At 38.3% G+C, this 18380-nt stretch overlaps 1 protein-coding gene and 1 long non-coding RNA gene across 3 annotated transcripts in view; one reads left to right on the top strand and one right to left on the bottom strand.

Moving 5' to 3' along the window:
• The window catches only part of LOC113966417, a 36346-nt gene extending 18125 nt beyond the window's left edge, over nucleotides 1-18221 (top strand). Inside the window, exon 3 of the long non-coding RNA XR_003533825.1 lies at nucleotides 18116-18221. This is a non-coding gene — a long non-coding RNA (uncharacterized LOC113966417). The remainder of the gene's footprint in view (nucleotides 1-18115) is intronic.
• Nucleotides 1-18380, bottom strand: part of COL8A1 (collagen type VIII alpha 1 chain) — an 87294-nt gene that overhangs the window by 63313 nt on the left and 5601 nt on the right. For both annotated transcript variants that reach the window (XM_027681088.1, XM_027681089.1), the window contains exon 2: nucleotides 7212-7338. The gene's annotated coding sequence lies outside the window, so the exon portion shown is untranslated. The remainder of the gene's footprint in view (nucleotides 1-7211; nucleotides 7339-18380) is intronic.

Genomic DNA, 18380 nt, shown 5'->3' with positions numbered 1-18380 from the left:
GGATGATCTAATTATTTTCCATCTTTAACTTGTCTAAGTCTATGAATAATCCAGATCTTTTTAGCTGCTCTTTTTCTTACTCATTTCCAAAATATTGTAATTTAGAAATTATTATTTTGAAAGAAATCATATTAATAACTATTTCTTTTAATCCATTAGTTCTGAGGCTCAATAAATTCTGTAACCTGTTCTACTTTTCAAATTTGTAGCCAGGTATAGCACTAAGCTCAAGCAAGTTTGTATAGTTACAGCTGGTTTCTACGGTGCATGTCTGCAGAGTTTTGGGACCAGTCATACTCAAGTTTTTGGTGGTGTGGTATGAGTAATTCTGTGCAAGTAAATCTGTAAAGTTTGGATAATAATCTTTGAAAAGCCTTGATGTTGTAATTTCCTTCATTCCCTTGCTACCAGAGCTTTTTCCTGCTACCATGGCAGCAAGTGTCCCAGTATATGGATGTGATGAGTAGAGTTTGTTAAAGACAAGAATACACCACCCATGGGTCTTTAGCAGACTTGGTAGTATTCATTCATTTAATAAGAGAACAAATATATACAGGATGTTTTTGCTGAATTGTAAATGTTATGGGTTTTGTTGTGCTGTTCACCTAAAAGATTTAAGGTAATTTATTTGCATGGAGCCTTCATCTTTCCCTTCTTTCTATAGCCCAAATACAGTGTAGTTTGTATTGTTCCTATATGATTTTTGATTTTACTTGAAATATTTTATTGTGGCTTTCCCCAAAAAGAAACTTTTATATATAAGCATGTATACACTTGCATAAATATAAGATGAAATACCAGGGAGACACTTCGTTCTGTCCCCGGTGTGAAAAGTATTACTTAAAGATTTGCTTTATCTACAGTCACTTTGCTGATTGAGTTACCTGTAGCTGCTTTGGATCAGCATCCTAGGACACATAAATAGATTAGGTAAGCAATGGGGATGTCTCTTACAATGAAGTAGGAAGCTTGTAAGGTCTTTAGGACAGAATTCATGTAGCTCTATCCTTGAGTTCAATGAGCATTGCTAAGCATTCTTCAACATGTCATTACTTTACAAAATCAGTTTGTCATCATATCTCCTATGTTAAGCAGCATATTGTCAGCATGTTTTCACAAAAAGGAATTGAAGCACACAAGTAAAACTGTACTCAGACTTATATAAGCAGTGGGCGGCCTTGCTCCTGGTCAGTGGGAGTATTCAGGGGAGGTTATGTGCCTGAATAATGTGGGTACAAATCTTGCATCCAGATTCTGCATTGAAATGTAGACCTTCTTGGCACACATGGTAACTTGACCCCAGAAATGCCTTGTTTTATAATTTACTCAATAAGAGAACTCAGTCTAAAAGCAAAATATCAGCATTAGCTTCCACTTAGAAGAAATAGCATTAAGAACCTACATCTATCTATCTACCTGTAAAGCAGAGTTCTCTTTTGGATCCGAGGTGATACAATGACTTGTTTGTGATGGACTTTCAAGCCTGCAGGTAATGCTGAGAGCCACTAACTTTTGCTAAACTCATAAAATTGGTAGTCCCATTGTGAATCTATTATGGAGAACTTATATTAACCATCATAATGAGAAATAAAATTTTCGAAATGTCTGTTCATGATGGTATTCGTGAATGCTATTTAGAATAGATTTCATGGTGCTATTTAGTAATTTGAGAAAATAAGCTTTCATTTAGCTCCTGCTACAGTGAAACTAGTATGACACACTCAAAATAAGAGCATCCAGCAATAAAACAGTGTTCCTAATCAGGACAAATTTACTGTAAGCTTGGGTGAACCTGTCCATCACTATCTGTGTTCAGCAGTTCTGTATGTTGCAGCAAAGCTTACGTGAATAATCAGTCAATTTTAATTTAGCCTGTAAAATTCTGTCCCATATGGCATAACTGTTCATGATTCAATTATTTTGTATGTGTTAAATCTCTCGAAATAATGTTGTTATAAATAGATATATTTATATATATATATATATATATGGAAAAAATATTGTTTTTAGGACTAGGATGGCTAAACTAATGAATAGTTGATAAAAATGTGAAATAAGTGTTAATTCATCTTTTACAGTCAGTAATAGTACAGTTGTACCTGGAAGAGCTGAAGAGAGGAAATAAAATTACTGAGTTGGTTTCAGCTCTGTGTAACACTTATCTAAATCATTGACCTTTTTTCTAATAGACCTAGCTCTGTTTTGTCCTTGGATGTTTGAATAGTTCTTTGGGTTGGAGAGGATTCTCCTTTTGAATTGAAAACATTTTCAGTCTTTTTAAAATTTCTACTACTTTTGTGCAGTAGAAGTTCAACTATCCTGAAGCACTTCAGTGAGAAAAATACTCCTCTGTTTGGTCTCAACATATACAAATTTGAAAACCTATGCCTAGCAACCATAAAAATAAAATGCTATTGGGTTTTGAGATTTTTTTAAAGTGATAACTATTTTCAGTATCGCAACTCTAGATTTGAGCTTCTGATGGAGGGAGTATATCTTTTTAATAAAAAGATTATTTTTGAGTCTAGCCTCGCTTTAGAAAGTGGAAGGTTTCAGGCTGTTTCAAGCTATGTGCTTGAATCTTTAAGCATTTTGACAGTCTTATGTGTTTTATCCCTGCACATGCAAACCCACAACTTTCCTATTGAGGATGTGATTGCAAGTTCGCTGAGCTGAGACTTTGAGTATAGATTCAAGCTCTTAAAAAAGGTATTTACCCTGAAGAATATGCAGAACCTTTCTTAAAATATGCTAATGATTACTAAAAGGAAGGACTTTTAATGTATGCATGTGAAATATTTAATAGAAATGAACTGCTTCTCCAACTCTGAAAAAAAGACTGCGTGGAGAAGCTTTGCCAGATGACACCAGGTCGAGAAGTGCTTTGTGAGAAATGTCTTGGCCTGTTCTAGTCACTGATGAAATTCGCTTTCCACTTCAGTAAGGCCAAAATTTCACAGTTGGATGATGCCCTAGAGATTATCAAGAACACTAAGAAAAATTTCCCATCACCGCTGATTAATTACCCAGAGTAACAAGTGTTCCCCTGGGCAAATTTTTGCCTCAGTTATAGATAAGCAATGCGATGTGAATTTTAATGAAGTGCGAACTCCGCAACAGGCAGGATAAATTCACCATTGCACCATGTGTTCCTGTTGGCACCCTGGTAACATAAAATCTAGAATTATAGTCATTGCTCTCTAATATAATAAAGCTAAGGACTTTAAGGTTACTAATTCAAGTGTATTTTGGGGTGGGAAGGATAAAAGCAGGGAAGAAACACACTCAGAGTTCTAGTAGAAATTAATTTCATGTATGAGAGTTATTTGTAGAGGAACTCGGAGAATGATACTGGCAAGAGCATGGAATAAATCCATGAAAAACCTCTAATCCTTTCTACAGTGCAAATACTGATTTCTTTTTTTTTCCCCCACTATTCCTATGTACTTCTACCAGTTACTGCATTTAAAGTATTTACTAATGTGCATGAGGATATGTAGCCAATTATCCAAAACAGATGTATTTTAATTTAAAAAACTATTCCTTTGTTATGATCAATTACAACATGTAATTATCTCATGAATATCACGGTCATATCAGGTTAGTACATTGGAGATGATTCATATAAGTTAGATCTCTGGGAAGATTTGGGATGCATGTTCTTTCTCACTTGGTTAAACAAAGCCATTTCCTTTCCCAGCGTACCTTGCCTCGCTTATATTCTCACAACTGAAAAAAAAAGGCATTAGTTTAGCTATGCAAATGAAAACTCATTTGGGACATATTTTTGTTCTGCCAATTCATGTTTTTCAATGTCCTCTGCCCTCCTTTATAGTCCTACGCGAAGAACTGCTTTTCTTAAAATTGGAGAGTGTATGTATTTTTGAACCTTTTTTTTTTCCTTTCTGTTACTTGTACAGAATGTGAGTTTGAGAGAGCTGGAATAACGGAGACACAAGTGTCTCTTAAAAATCTGCATAGTTTCAAAATTTTGAGTGGGCTTGTTCATAATCCTCCAAGAAGTCCTCTGTGAGTAGGGAAGCATAATTTGTTTCATTATATAGATAGTGAACATAGAAGTGGAAAAGCTACAGAACTCTAAAAACAGACAGATGGTCCCTAATCCTTGACGTGAAAAAGGAAAAATGGTGGTGGTGGAATTAAAAACAAAAAACAAACAAAAAAAACCCAACTCAAAACAACTGCCAGCAAACCTATCAGGTTTACTGCTAAGTTTATGTGGGCAAGAGTTTTGATGAATCACAAGTGCTTCTTGAGTTGCCAGTCTTTTCACTTTGCTTGCTGTGCATGTAGTGCTGCCCATCACCTGTTGTTAATTATAACATCCTATAAATCTAATGTTAGAAGACACAGTGACTGCACTGGCTTAATGGACACTCTAGGAAAAAAATAATTTTTCAAGAATTTATTCCTGGATAAGCTTCTATGAACCTGGCACTGTCATGAACTGATATTTCTATTAAGAAAAACACTAGTGAATGCCTTTAAACAAATAAGGTCCTGGCTTTATATGATCATTGTGGTTTTAAGCACCATATCAAAAAACACTATGATGGGAAGCTATCATTTAATAAATCAAAATAGCTTGCTTGGTAATAAATATTTTTCTTAGAAACCACAATATTCTCTTTTTTATGCATCATATGACCTTCCAATTCCTGAGTTTTTTTACTGGAGTTACAAAGTAACGTGGGAAATAACTCTGGATGGTGAAATCATTCAGTAAAACTGTGCCTACACTGTGGTTAGAACAACTTAAAAATGTGTAATTTCAGGCACAGATGATCAAATCCTTCCACTTTTTCAGGTGGCTACAATTTGGCGGAACTGTGCAGTGCTGCCCTTCTGAGATGAGGAAAGTGTTCAGTTTTGACTAAATCATTTCAATTTTATTTCTCAAGCTTTGTATTGTAAAAAAGCATGAGCAATATTTCCATCTCACAGTATGGGAAATAGTTTCTTGCCTGTATAGACTCTCTGAGCATTAAAAAAATCCACAACAAACTAAAAAAGGCCATGAATTGTTGCTGTTGACTCTGTGTTCTATGTTGGCTGCTGTTCATATAACTTCCATTTATATTGATAAATCAGCCTTTGCAGTTAGCAGTGAAAAAAAGCCATTATTTAAAATAGAAAAAACCCCAAACCAAACAAACGATACAAAGATAACTGTGCTGTCAGTGACAGCTGTCTAAATCCAGACTGGGTGTAGACACAAGTCCTATAAAGACTTGCACATAAATAACATCTATAAGAAATATACTGTTGCATTTGCACACATGTATTCTCACATGTAGAATAACTTGCTGGCATAAAATATCAAACTGGCTGGCACCTATTATTGCCATTACCAAAGACTATAAATTGGTCCAAAATATTTAGTGATAGACCTTGCTAAAAACAGACATGCCCTTGCATACTTGCATACTTAGTGCCATGGTCTAGTAAGCACAGTGGTGTTGGATCAAGGGTTGGACTTGATTACCTCGGAGGTCTTTTCCAACCCGGTTGATTCTATATTTGTATATGAAATCATACATAAGTAAGTTTCACTTAAAGAGTACAAGTAATAAACACTTTTGTAAATAATACTGCTCTATACAAAGTCCTTCAAGTTTTCTAATGTCTGCTAAGAAGGGCATAAAAAAGTTTATACAAGTCTGAAGATTCACCTTGTTTTACTGGAATCCCTTTTATGATGCACTTCTCGGACAAAGACCACTGTATTCTTCCATTTATTTGTTCCACAATTATTCAGTATTCTACAGCAAGAATGTTTGTATTCCTGGGTGTGAGATTCTTTCTATAATGAAGTGCAATGTGGATATGAATATATTTGTGTAGCTTCAATGATTTACTGGCTCTGCTTGCAAGTAAAAATATGGTTTTGATTATCCTTAAAACTCCTGATTCAACCTACTTTGGGAAAGTTGAGCTATATTGCTTTTTACTGTTCACATGACATAGTGTGCATTCTAGCAGAGATCCAAGGTACTGTACAGTGGACTTGCATCAAAAGGAAAACTGTTGCAGCAAACCTTGATTGGAAGCTGAAACGTAACTTAAGGAATATTAATAACAGAAAGGTATTGAAATTGGAGTTCTGGCTTTAGGCAAATGATTTCTCAGTGGTTCAAAATGCAGGTTTAGGAGATGGATAGGACAAAAATTGCTGAAAGTAAATGCGAAATATCATGAAACCTTGGAAAAAAGTAAAAATTGGAGTATCATTTGTTTAGCAGCCAGACTTTAAATGACCTCAAAGAACTATGTTCCATGTTAGTTACTGTCTTGTAATGGAATTCCATTACTTTGAAAGCAAATGTGGAGCCCACGACAGCTTTGTTAGATATACTGATGAGAATACAACTGTCCTTTAGCTGATCTTCCTGTGCACCTATCTCTGTATTTTTTTTTCCTTTTCCTCTTGTCTGTAGTGGTAATTATATGAAAACCCATTTAAATCTTATCTGAAGCATCTTTAAGATTCATGGTAATATATTGTGGATGTTGTGTGATTCTGTTAGGGCAATGGACAGAAACTGACCATTACTTGATTACTGATATGCCAGGAAAGGAAGGGATACAGTAAAGCCATGTGAGGGTAGAAAACTTTCAGAAAATCTTTTTTACATAGCTTAGTTCTGAAGATAGTTGCGTCTTTGCATCCTTATGGGCCACCTGCTTTGTTTTATTTTTTAGTACAATTCTGCAACTGACTGCCTTCCCATCTGCATCCTAAGTTGCATGTGCCTGCGTTGTGTGCAGTTCCTTTCTTAAGGGAAAACATGATGCTATTAACCAGTGACTGGTTAAGTAGGCTTTCATAAATGCAGTTTTTCATGCTGAGTGAGTACTATTTATGAAATAACCTCCTGTATGGATACCCATCCCAGTAGAAACTTATCTCAATTTGTATATGAAAAGCAGTTGATGTCCTTGGCTAAGGCTCCCTCTCTCAGAATAATATCCTGACATCTTCTGGCTTTGCTGAATGGAGAAGTTCTCTCCTCAACTTTGACTTGAGGGCAGCATTCTCATGTAGCTTCCAGTCTTTGTCTCTTAAAATTTTTGACAAGATAGATCCTTTTCAATGGCCATATATTTTCCCAGGAAATGAAACTTTGAAAGGCATGTTATTTGCATTGTTTCAGCATTAGACTTTTTCTGTAATTATGGAAGAAAATTACCTCAGTTTAACAGGAGAGTGCTTCACTCTACCGATTCTGATATCCAGACTCAACATCCAGTAATGAGGAGATCATAACAGTGCTGAGTATCAAATTTGAAGGATTCTGAAAATCTGCATTTTCTTTTCTAGAAAGAGAAGGGAAGAAAGAAGGTATGTTAATAGCCTTCAAAAAGGCAGGACAGCAAAAAGATATTTTTTACTTTACTTGAATAAATAAGCTACATAAAGTTTATTTTATTTTCTTAATATTTTTTATGTAATCAGATGTTAATACATTAAATAAACATGAAACAGCACAGAAGAACCGTGTTTAAAACTGTTGCTCACGTTACAAAGACACCGTGAAGGGCTCACATTTTGGTTTGTTTTATTTTTGTGAGTAATATCATCTCTATTCCCCCATTATGCTTCTGTGTAGCTCTATAATTCACAGTCAACTGTGAGTTATTTTCTCATTGGACTACTTTGTACATTACAAAGGATCGTTATTTCTAGTTGTACATAGCTAATTTTTCTCTCCTCAACATCAGGCAGTTTCAAGCTTGTTCAGAATTTTGAACAAGCAAAAGCTGGAAAAATGAGAGGGAAAACTGAAATACTTCACTGTACAGTGTAAACTCTCTGGTTTATCACAAAATACCAGACAACAAATTGCATCAACCAAAGCCTAAAACCAAAGTAGTTTTTCCCTCGCCTCATAAACGAGTAACAGTCGACAGCTCTGGAATGTGCACTCCTCTCCCATGAAAACATTTTTCCGCTCTGCCTTTTCCAAAACTCAAAAGTTCAAAGCTAAACTACTATATGTTATAAAAGAACAAATTTACCATGACACTTAAACAAAGACATGAGTCAGTGTATTCGAATTTCTTGAGGGAGGAAGGAGTTATGTTTCTTGTTAAGGCAAGGTTTGCAGTAAAGAAGTTATTTTTATAGTTTTATATATCTCCTTATAATTATTTATTCACATAGAGGTTCTGTTTTACTGCACAGTTAAAGTTGTAATTCATGCCCTTTTTGTAATGGATATATTAATTGAGGTTTACAACATTTCTCCTCAGAAAACAAAATATTAACATCCTCGTTAAAGAAATGGGCAAATGCAATCACAGACCTTAAGAAACTTGATTCACTGTTATTTAGGATATCTGTGGCAGTCTGGGAACCTCAGCTGCTGCTCTTTACTCTGAAGAGTACTACTTTTGTTCTTGGGAATGGTACAAGCAAGATGACCAGCATGTATGTTGAAGACAGAGACAAAATGAGATGGCTTAGGACTGCTGTGGGGGAAAAAGCTTATATCTGGGATAAAAAGCATGTGATTTTGTGTCCTCTTAAATGTGAGGTGTAGAACATAATAGATTAAGCAGCTGAATTGCTCTATGTAGTTTTTAAAGCTGTCTAGGAAACTTGGAACACCATTTCTGTTTCTTTGGAACAAGTGGCCAACTCATTTGTCTGCCTTGAAAAACCTTTACTTCTGTTCCTGACTGAAGTAAGATGGATATTCTGAAAGTCATTGCTCTTGTGAAACAGGAAAGAAGTACAGAAAGCCACAGAGCTCCTGCTAATACTAAGCCTGGCCATCAATATGTAATATTGATTTGGAATATCTTAAAGGATTCAAACTTCTCCTAGGCACTGTAGTAGCTTTAATGTGTCCACTCTTTCAAGCAGATTGATATTTCAAAGCCTTGTTCATTGTGGATAGAAATTTGGGATAGCTAGATCAAAGATCTGCTCTAGATTCGGACCTTTGGCACTGAATGTTATATTCACTAGAATGGAACCAAAATCAGAAAATCCTTGAGCATGGAGAAGGCTGACATATCGAAGTATATCCAACAGCCCACACACACCATCAGGACTTAGTTTTCCCTTATTAATATGTAAAGATTTATTAGATAATTCTCTAAAAGCAGTGTTCAGCAACTGCAGAGATGATGTGTTCAAACTGGGGGACACATTTTTTTTTCCTTCAAATTCAATTTTTAAATGATATAGCTTAGACATGAAGTGTCATAATTTCTATAGCTGCCCCTCTCTGTTGCTTCTGCAAGATGACGTGTGAAAGGACCTTACCTGGTAGTACCTATAGTCATAAGTTCTCTTTAGCCTTTTTAAAATACTAATATATTTCACAGGGAAACGCAGAGAGGCTGTAATGCAATTAGTACAAAGGGGGGTTTAAATTTTAACTTTTCAAATGGAAAGGTTTTGAGGTTTTGTTTGTCTGTTTTAGAGGCCCTTAACCAACTGTGCCATTGAATTCAATGTTGTTTATGAATGTGACTGTAGAAAACAGAGACATGGTCTGTGGCAAGTACATTTCTAGTAAGGGAGAGTGTCACAGTCAGTTTTCTAGGGTGCAGGCGTATCACACTAGTCACAATGGCTAGAAGCACCAACTAAAGAGGGGAACCTGTATTAAGTGACGTGCTGGGTAGATGACCTATGTTTTGATAACATCTGGAATAAGGACAAAAGTGAACTCTGCTTGACAGACAATAAACCCATTTAATTTTCAGTCACCATGAGCTAAACTATAATAGTTAGAAAGAAAGCCACACCAGGATATAAATGTCATTGAGTAGTAGGACACAATTAGGAGGCAGTAGCTTGACAGAAAAAGGGCAGCTGATTTATGGCTCATGGTGGGTAGGCTGGCTGCCTGTGTATAAATGAGGGTGAGATGGGGTTTGCTCCCCGCTTTCCTTACAGCCAAGCATAGTCCTCATCTATGTGCTGCTTCCTCTGGCCACACAGGCAATACAGGCAGCAATACGTTGTATGTTCTGTAACAGTCAGAACCACAATTCGGGCAAACTTGATACCAGACAATGTAGTAAGTATCACACAGGGCAAGTATGTATTTCCTCGGCTTGTGCTTCCACCTCCCATGTTATGCAAGTGAGCAGGGAAGAGACTTTCACCAGAGGTCAGGAAAACTTTGATTTATAGCATTGGTGGCAGGTGGAACAGGGGAGACTGAGAGACCAAGAGAGCCAAGTATTTTAAGCATCTGTTATAGGCCTGTGCCAGATACAGGATGCCAGACAAGATGTGCCATTTGTCTGTTCTTGAATGGAATTTCCTATGTCCCTAATACCAGGCAAACTCTGTTTATTTATAATATAACTACTTCTGGTTTTGTGAGATGATATACAGCACATTTCATTTTTTCACTTTCACAATGACTTTTAAACACTTAAGAAGTGACTTATTTTGCTGTGTAAATTCAGTCAGGCTTGGAGGATGTTTTTGCTGTGTCATGGGTGAATCTGTAAAGACTGGAAAACTTCTCAGTTTAGGGAGGCTGCATTGTGTAGTTTTCAGAAGTACAGTTTTCTCTAATGCTTGTCTGGATTAAGAACAGGACCCAGGTTCTTACAAGACCTATGTCAGTAGGCAGTGATTTCAATTGACAATTTGCATGAGCTTAAAGAGAAGAATGATTTGGGAAATGCTGACTGTCCTCTCCTGACAGTGGATTTTTCCCCACTTCTAAGCAATTATACTTAATAAGAGATTCCAATTATTTCCCAAAGGAATAAGCAGGAATTTCTAAGCAAAGCTTTTTCTCAGAGTACGTCAATTCAGAACTACAGCTTTCTAATAGAAATGTAATCATTAGTTGTAAAAGGAAATGTCTCTCATTTCTTGGAGTGCATTTCTAGACAAAATTTGACAGAAACACAACCTTCCCAGAGTAACCGTATCTCACAATGAGACTGATTAACTTGGAGTTGATTATCCAACCTTTTAGTCTCTGTGCTACCTTGTAAGTCAAAAGACACAAGCCCCAATTACACTTAAGACCAGGAGGAAAAGTTAGTGCTGATGTATCTAGGTCTAAAAGGAAAATGGAACAGCCCTACAGTCCCAAGACCTTGGCTCCAGAGTAAGCCAATTGCACAGAGGGTCCATCTTCTGCACATCAACCTTTATTACTGTCAGCACTCTTTCCTGCCAGTGCTGGAATGCCCATTTGCTCTTGCTCCAAAGGCACATCAGGCTGGACTGTCAAACCTTCCAGCCTTTCCCAGGGGCCTTTACTGGTACCTCCACTCCAGCATCATATCTCCCAGTACTTTATCAGCAAGCTGTGTCCTGACTATCTCACTACTCTCCTAACTAAGATCTTTTTTTGGACTGTTGCTAATTTTCGAGTTTAGAGGCAGTGATACCCAAGACAGACTTCCTGACCTGGGCCTTTAGTTGACCAAGGCTTTTCCACAGAAATGCCTTGGTTTCTCTTGGACAGGACAAGGGAATTTAAAATAAACAAAAGTCTGCAAGATGGAAAAAGTGAAAAGCTGTAGTGATGAATTTACTGACAAAACCACGAAGGCCCGTAGAATTACTAATCATAATCCAATTTCCTCCAGTGATATTCCTTCTAAGGTTTTAGGTCACAAGGTACATCATAGCATGTGCAATTAACTGCCTGCATACATGTGCTGCATGAGCTCATCCCTTTCTGCCTCACTTTTTCTGTTTGTAAAGCTGAGGCTGTGTTATTAGACTGGGGCATAGCTCTGAAGTCTAGCTTCTGGCTAGAGTTGTTACTACAATAATTAGTGCAGCAGATGTCAGAATCAAGTGAAAGCAGCCATTTGACAGTCAAAGCACAAACCCCAGTCATCACTTGCCTTGTGTTATTGCAGGTATAGAATCAACAAGAGCAGAATAATGTTCACACTTGCTTCTAGATGTAATCCTCTGTTAGCAGAGTATCTCCCCTCCCCCTCTGAAAGGTTTTTCCAGTACACTTTGCTGTTTTTAGCTGTAGCTAGAAAAGATACAGCTGCGTTTTTTGGCTTATATAGCTTGAGCTCAGCCCTCAGCAACAACTTAGTCTGAGCTATTTTACAAAACTATTTTTCTGTAAACATTTTCATTCAATAGTTACCATGTGATATCTATGCTCCCTTAAAACACACTAGTGACTGGGTGCCTTATCTTCCTATTAGCAGACTGGTCAGATACTTGGGAGGTGGTCTGAAAGCTGGGGACAGAGGTGAGACAGAGAGCATTTCATGAAGGCTGAACTCGGACACAGAGTCCTGTGATAGACACTCCAACAAGCTGCTGCTGAGTGACGCAGAAAGCAATGTCTCAATTGGCAGTTGAATGGATATAGTCAGCTTGGAGAGGAATTTCTAAGCTAGCCTTTAGCTCATGGCTTTGGAAACTGTCATTTGCAAATGGACCTCACACAAATAGGGCATAAAATAGAGGATCCAGGCTGGGGTTTGGAGGTTTTGCCCATATTTACACTGTCGAGTACTCGGAATCTGGAGGCAGGTCCTTGCTTGAGGTTCTTAAATGTAGCTAAATCATGCAGTGTACAGAGGCTGCTGTAAGGAGGCTGCTGCTTCCCACAGAGGTAAAGCCCAGCCAAGAATAGCATGTGTTTCCTCCTCTGCATCTAGCACAACTGCAGCTAAGTGGTTGCTTATGTTCAAAAATGAATGAAATATTCAATGAAAACAAGAATCTTCACTGACATGACCACTGCTTCTTAATCATTACACAAAATAGTATTGTCTTGCCCAAGCATGCCTGGCTCTCTAAGAATAATGGAGACAGTGCAGTGTTTGGATAGCTGCTGTTTTTTCTGAAGAGTGGGGAGGGTGTGCCTGTTTGAGGGCATGTTCACAAAGGTTTTAGCCCAGAAAGAAATGGGTACATCTGGAAAGAGCATAAACCAGGTTGCCAGACTCTGGCACTGCTACTAGAAATAATCCTTTCTCAGGAAAGTACCAAAATGTGGCTGTCTGGTTTGCCCACAAGTATCTGGGCATTTAGCTTGGCAGGCATGGATACTGGCAATTGTTTGGCATTTTGATTGCTGCCCCAACTAGTGTCTATTCTTTCTCTTCTGGAGATGAAAGAATACAGCTGTGGTTAAATCAGTGGCCTAGGGATTAGGCAAAGTGTGTTCTGCTCAGATTTTAGTCTGCATCCTTGGCCAGGTCACTTAAGCAAGAATTTTGAAAAGTGCTCAGCACCCACAAACAGGATCAGATTTTTCAAGAGCTCTCTGCTTCCACTGAGGCAGTGGCCAGATGATCAAAGGAACTTCTCAGAAAATTTGGCTGCAAGTGTCATTGCTAGAGCTACTGGGTGCTGAACGCTCGTGAAAATCTGGTTCTCATTGAGGTGCCCAGATGGGAATCAGGCTCTCCAACTAGCTCCCATTGTGATGGGGAGACACTTGAGAATCTGGCCAGGAGCGATCTCTTGAAATACTACACTAGCAAGTTTCTCTGTGCCTCAATTTCCTCTGAAATGAGAGTGATGTGGCCGGGGTGTGTGTAAGAATAAATTCATTAATCTATTGTATGTGGTGTTCTTGGATGCTTCTGCAGCCAGGAGAGGGAGGTGAAACATTTGTAATATAGTGTCTTTCCAGACATACCAATCATCTGTGTAAACAAGAGTGTGTTAAAGTGACTGGAACAGGAGTCCAGGAACCAGCTTTGCTGTACATACAATTTACAAGCCTTCAGATTCAGGAGCTGCTGCTCTTTGTTTGACTCAAACCCTTGATCATGAGTCAGGGCTTCACCATGCTAGGGGATGTAACAAATAGATCAAAAGGACTCATCCTGAAAAACCTTTGTGCTAAACAAAGGAGGGCAGGGACAATACATTGTAAAGAAATGATAAAGCTGTTCCATTCAGCTGTTTGACTTCTGAACTCCCTGCCTGTTGAGTACAGTAGTTTTATCATTTCCTTTCCTCACAGGATATTTCTTTCTTCACATCCCACCCAAGTGTTTGGTATTTTTGGGGGAGTTTTGGGGATTTAGAGTTTCAATTATGCAGAACTGGTTACTCTTCTTATACTAGATACCCATATACAGTAGTATTTTTTGCAGGTGGGATTTTTGGATTTTAAGACCAAAGAACCTTAACTTCAAAATGGGACTTTATTTTTTTTTAAACTTACAGTGGCCTTAATTTTGTCTCCAGATGGGGAGATGTGAAAGGTCCTGAACCTCCTGCGGTGCATTCTGGAGCAGCCTTCCTTCTCTTTCTCAGCAGCCTCCCCTCACATGATGCGACATTTTCTTTCCAGCTGAGAGTGGAGCCCCCCCGCTGCCCCCTTCATTTTTGGCCTTCCAGCACTGTCCGCATCTGTGCAAGCTAATGTTCCCCAGATCCTCCTCAAAGGGGCACCGAGGGCTGGCACGCAGAAGCAAAGCCCCTGGGGCTGTATCTCCGAAACCCAAGAAACCTCAAATGCATTGTGTTTCCATAAATGCTCCTCAGCTGACTGGACTGTGGGGAGTTTCTGCTCTCTTCAGCCCTTGCCTCTCCTTTGGGAATGGGAGGCACAGGCTTTAAATCAACTTTCTGGGTGTCTGTGTGCAGAAATGGTGCTAATGTTAGAGCGTGACGGAACCACAACACGAGCCGGCACCAGTATGGGGGGGCCTGGGCTGACAGATGGGGGGCCCTGAACCACGGCTGCCCCGTGGCTTGGGCTGGCCCTGCCTTTGCTCTTGCCCACAGCCTGGTGAGGGCGAGCTGTCACCACCCTGCTGGGCAATGGCAGCTTTCCTCAGGACTGAGGAGTCCTTGGCCTGTCGAGCAGGATGGAGCCCCCAGGGTGCCCTGTGGTTTTGTTTTGCTTTCTTTTATTTTAAAGTAGACTACCACACCATTAGAACTGAATTGTCACTAAATAGAATCGCTTGTTGCAAAATGCGTAATATGTAAAATTTTCTTAAGAAAGGAAGTTCTTTAATGTTGGATCTTTGTATACTTTCAAGCCTAATCAACAGGAAGGGGGATTTAACCTGTGAAATAGAGAGCAGCTAACAAGGAAGCTCTAAGTGATAGCCAGGTGTAGAAAAACAGATCACTTGGTAGAATTGCCTTAAGGTTTAAGGCTTGATCTCAGACCTATGGGGAGGTTAACAAAGCTTGGGGAGTAGGATGCCCACTGATAGTGGACACAATCAATGCAGAATTTATGGGCTACAAGGACATCAGTGGAACTCCCAAGATAAGGAAGACATTAATAAAGCCAAGTCAGCTTGTGCTGAAATCAGCTCCAACTGTGTACAGGGTAGTTCTGGCAGCGGCAGATTGTGACCACTGACTCACAGATCACCAACCTAAGAAACCCACCGACTCAAGATAAAAACTGGGCATGCAGACTAGTTAGCATGAGAAATGAGAGAATCATTAACCAATAGAAGATAGAATACTGATTAATAAGAGAACTATTTAACTTGTAGCCAATGAACACTAATTCCTTTGTTTGCTAAAATATACAAATAGTAAAAGGTTTTAATAGTTGATGTGCCTGATTTGTGGAATTCCACTGAGCACCCAGGCTTCCACAACTCTGAAATAAATAATCAATGTCTCTCTTGAGTGTATAATTATTGGATTGTTGCACGCTGGGTAATGAATTTGATTTTTGTGAACAACATGCTGACACAAACCCCTCTTATCTTGATAGCTTTGGGGCATTAGGTACAATATTTCGTGTTTTCCTGTAGTCTCAAAGAGACTTCAAACGAGTTGAATGAGCAAAAATATTTCTCCTCCTCATCTCTGGTGGCAGAGAGGGAGAAACCAGGAAGGAAGGATTTCTGCACCCTGAGCTGAGGTCTGTGATGCTGAGTGCCCCTGGAAAGTGCCATGTTATTTCTTCAGTTAGCTTTAGCTTTGGTAGGACTTGCAGGAGCAGCCTTCTGTCTCACAGATGCAGTCATTATTTTGAAGGATAAGGCTGTGTGTATGTTGTGAATGTTCATTAAGCTAAAATTCCACCTCTCAAAATGTGCTCAATGAATGGAACATTGAAAACATAATAGGTTTCTGCTCACAAATATTTTTTAAATATTTGTTTTCATGAGATAAGCACATGTAGAAGAGAAAATGCTCCTGAGAAATCACAAATTCAGTTTCTTCTGCTTGTTTTTCAGTCTTTTTGTATTGAGTTCTTGAGAGTTTTCAGCACAGGAGTGACAGATGTGATGTTGAAAATACAGGTTATTTCAAAAGAATAATATAAAATATTCAATGCAAATGAATTCTGAACTCAGTGAAAGCAGTTTTTGTGCTTGAAATTTGCATCTAAAAGCTATCTTCTCCTGACTATGGAACAGAAATATACCATAAGAATCACATGCACAATCTAAACATTAGCTTGGATTTTAGATATGAAGTATTTGCAGCTAGTTGCTTAAGAGCAATCTAAAATAGAAATGGAATGAAGATGATATTACAAAAGACAGCTGAGATAAATGAATTTCCTTTAACTACAATTTAAAAGCCATCTGATAATTTTATACCAGTGCATAAATAAAAAGAAATTACTTCTGCAAATTAATCTTTAATCAAGTATGAGGATTTAACGTTAAACATACAGTTTTCTGTATGAACAATGTTTTTAGGTGAGACTAGTAATGCAAGCCTAGGGAACAGTCCTAAAATGTTTTCCATGTTTCCAGATGTAGTAAATTATGCTCAGATCTCCAAAAGATAATAACAGTCTGTAGGAGTTCCTAAGCATGAAAACTAAAAAACTACCCTTCCAATGGCATTTTGGACTGCACTGCATAGACCTCCTAAACTGAGGTAGGCTGGTTGAACAGAAGGAGAGCAGGAATTCCTGTAACAGACACAGAATATCCAACTGCTGCACCACTTTCTTCTGTGAAAGACACAAACTGCTGCTGTGTCTGCACCTATATGCACATACAGCAAAGCAGTTTGGAGGTCTCACTGCCTGGACTTGTGTGTAACTTGTGTGCACTGTAGGAACTGAGTTCATAATGTTCACCTTCATCCTTCACTGGAGCATATTTTTGGAGCTATTCATCTGCAAGGCTGGGATAGGATGGGACAGAATCCTGCCAGTTGTTGCCTTGTTAATTCACTTAGGGAATCACTACTTAATAAATAGGCAGGGTAGCTCCTGTGAACTGACATTCAGCCTGTGAATTACACACTGAAGTACTGAGGCTGGTCCCGTAATCTGCAGCAGCATATCACAAGATGTACCCACAATGACTACTGCAGTCTTGGAATACGTTCAAGTGGAACCTATTAATGATTACAGCCATTTTTGAAAGCACAACTGGATTTTGCTAAGCTCTGCCCACCTTCAGCAAAAGTCTGTCCATTCATTGGAGGGCTTGTGCTCTGTTTCAGAGTTTTTTGTTTTGTTTTTTTTTTTTTTTACCCTGAGTTAACCAGAACTTGGCTTTGGTCCTTTAAATCCTTCTCCCTATCAACTCAGCAACCACAGAGGCAGTTTATTGCTGAAAAGAAATCTAAGAATCACTTTTGGCCAGCATTGTCTTGGAAAGTTCATTTTATTAACATGGTTTTGGTTTTATTTCAAAAACACTTTGACAATCACTGACATTTTTGGAACCAGTAAAGCACAAGAGACTTACTGCTAAAGGCCTAAGCTTTGCATTTTTCTGCAGCAAACAATGTGATGTGCTACTATAGTAAATTCAGTTCAAGCCACTGGCTGAAAGGAAATAAGTACTGAATGTTGCCTTTTTTTCTTCATTTTCTAAAATATGTTTTGTATGAATGCTAGTGCTTCTGAGATATACTTGTTTAACTACTCCTAGCTTATTTGCTTTTTATCTATAGTGGAGGTGACAGATATATCAATATTGGCAACATAAAGTTTCCTCACACGCCTGCTTTTATTGTTCAACTTTGACCTAAAGTAACTCTCTCTTGACTTTTTTGCTGAGATTTGCCAGCAAGGGTCCCAGTTTGTGTTTTATATTAATGTCTATCAACTGAGAGTTCAACTAAGATCACCTAATGCACCTAAAAAGAAATACTGGGAAATATCTGAACACTTTCTTTTATTTTTGTTTTGGTTTTTTTCTGTTGTTGTTGTTTAAGGCAAGCTGAAGGAGAATTTCTGGTCTGCAAGCTACATAAAGACACTTTTTCTGATATTTTGCATTCACTGGAACTCCATGCATGGTGGGAAGAATGCAAGGACAGTACAGAGGTAAGTCGTGTGCTGGCATAAGCAGACTTGACTGCTAGATTTCTTCAGTGGATTATATTTGATTATATTTGGTTTATGTGTCCCTGGGTCTGTGCCATCTTCCATTCTGTCCCTTTGAAAACTATGTCGAGTAAGTGAGAGGCAATGTAAGCA

The sequence above is a fragment of the Neopelma chrysocephalum genome, unplaced genomic scaffold (assembly GCF_003984885.1).
Source record: "Neopelma chrysocephalum unplaced genomic scaffold, ASM398488v2 Primary Assembly neopelma1_60, whole genome shotgun sequence".
In the NCBI taxonomy this organism is placed as follows: domain Eukaryota; kingdom Metazoa; phylum Chordata; class Aves; order Passeriformes; family Pipridae; genus Neopelma; species Neopelma chrysocephalum.
Note: the sequence above shows the minus strand (reverse complement) of the source record. Positions and strands in the feature narration are given on the sequence as shown.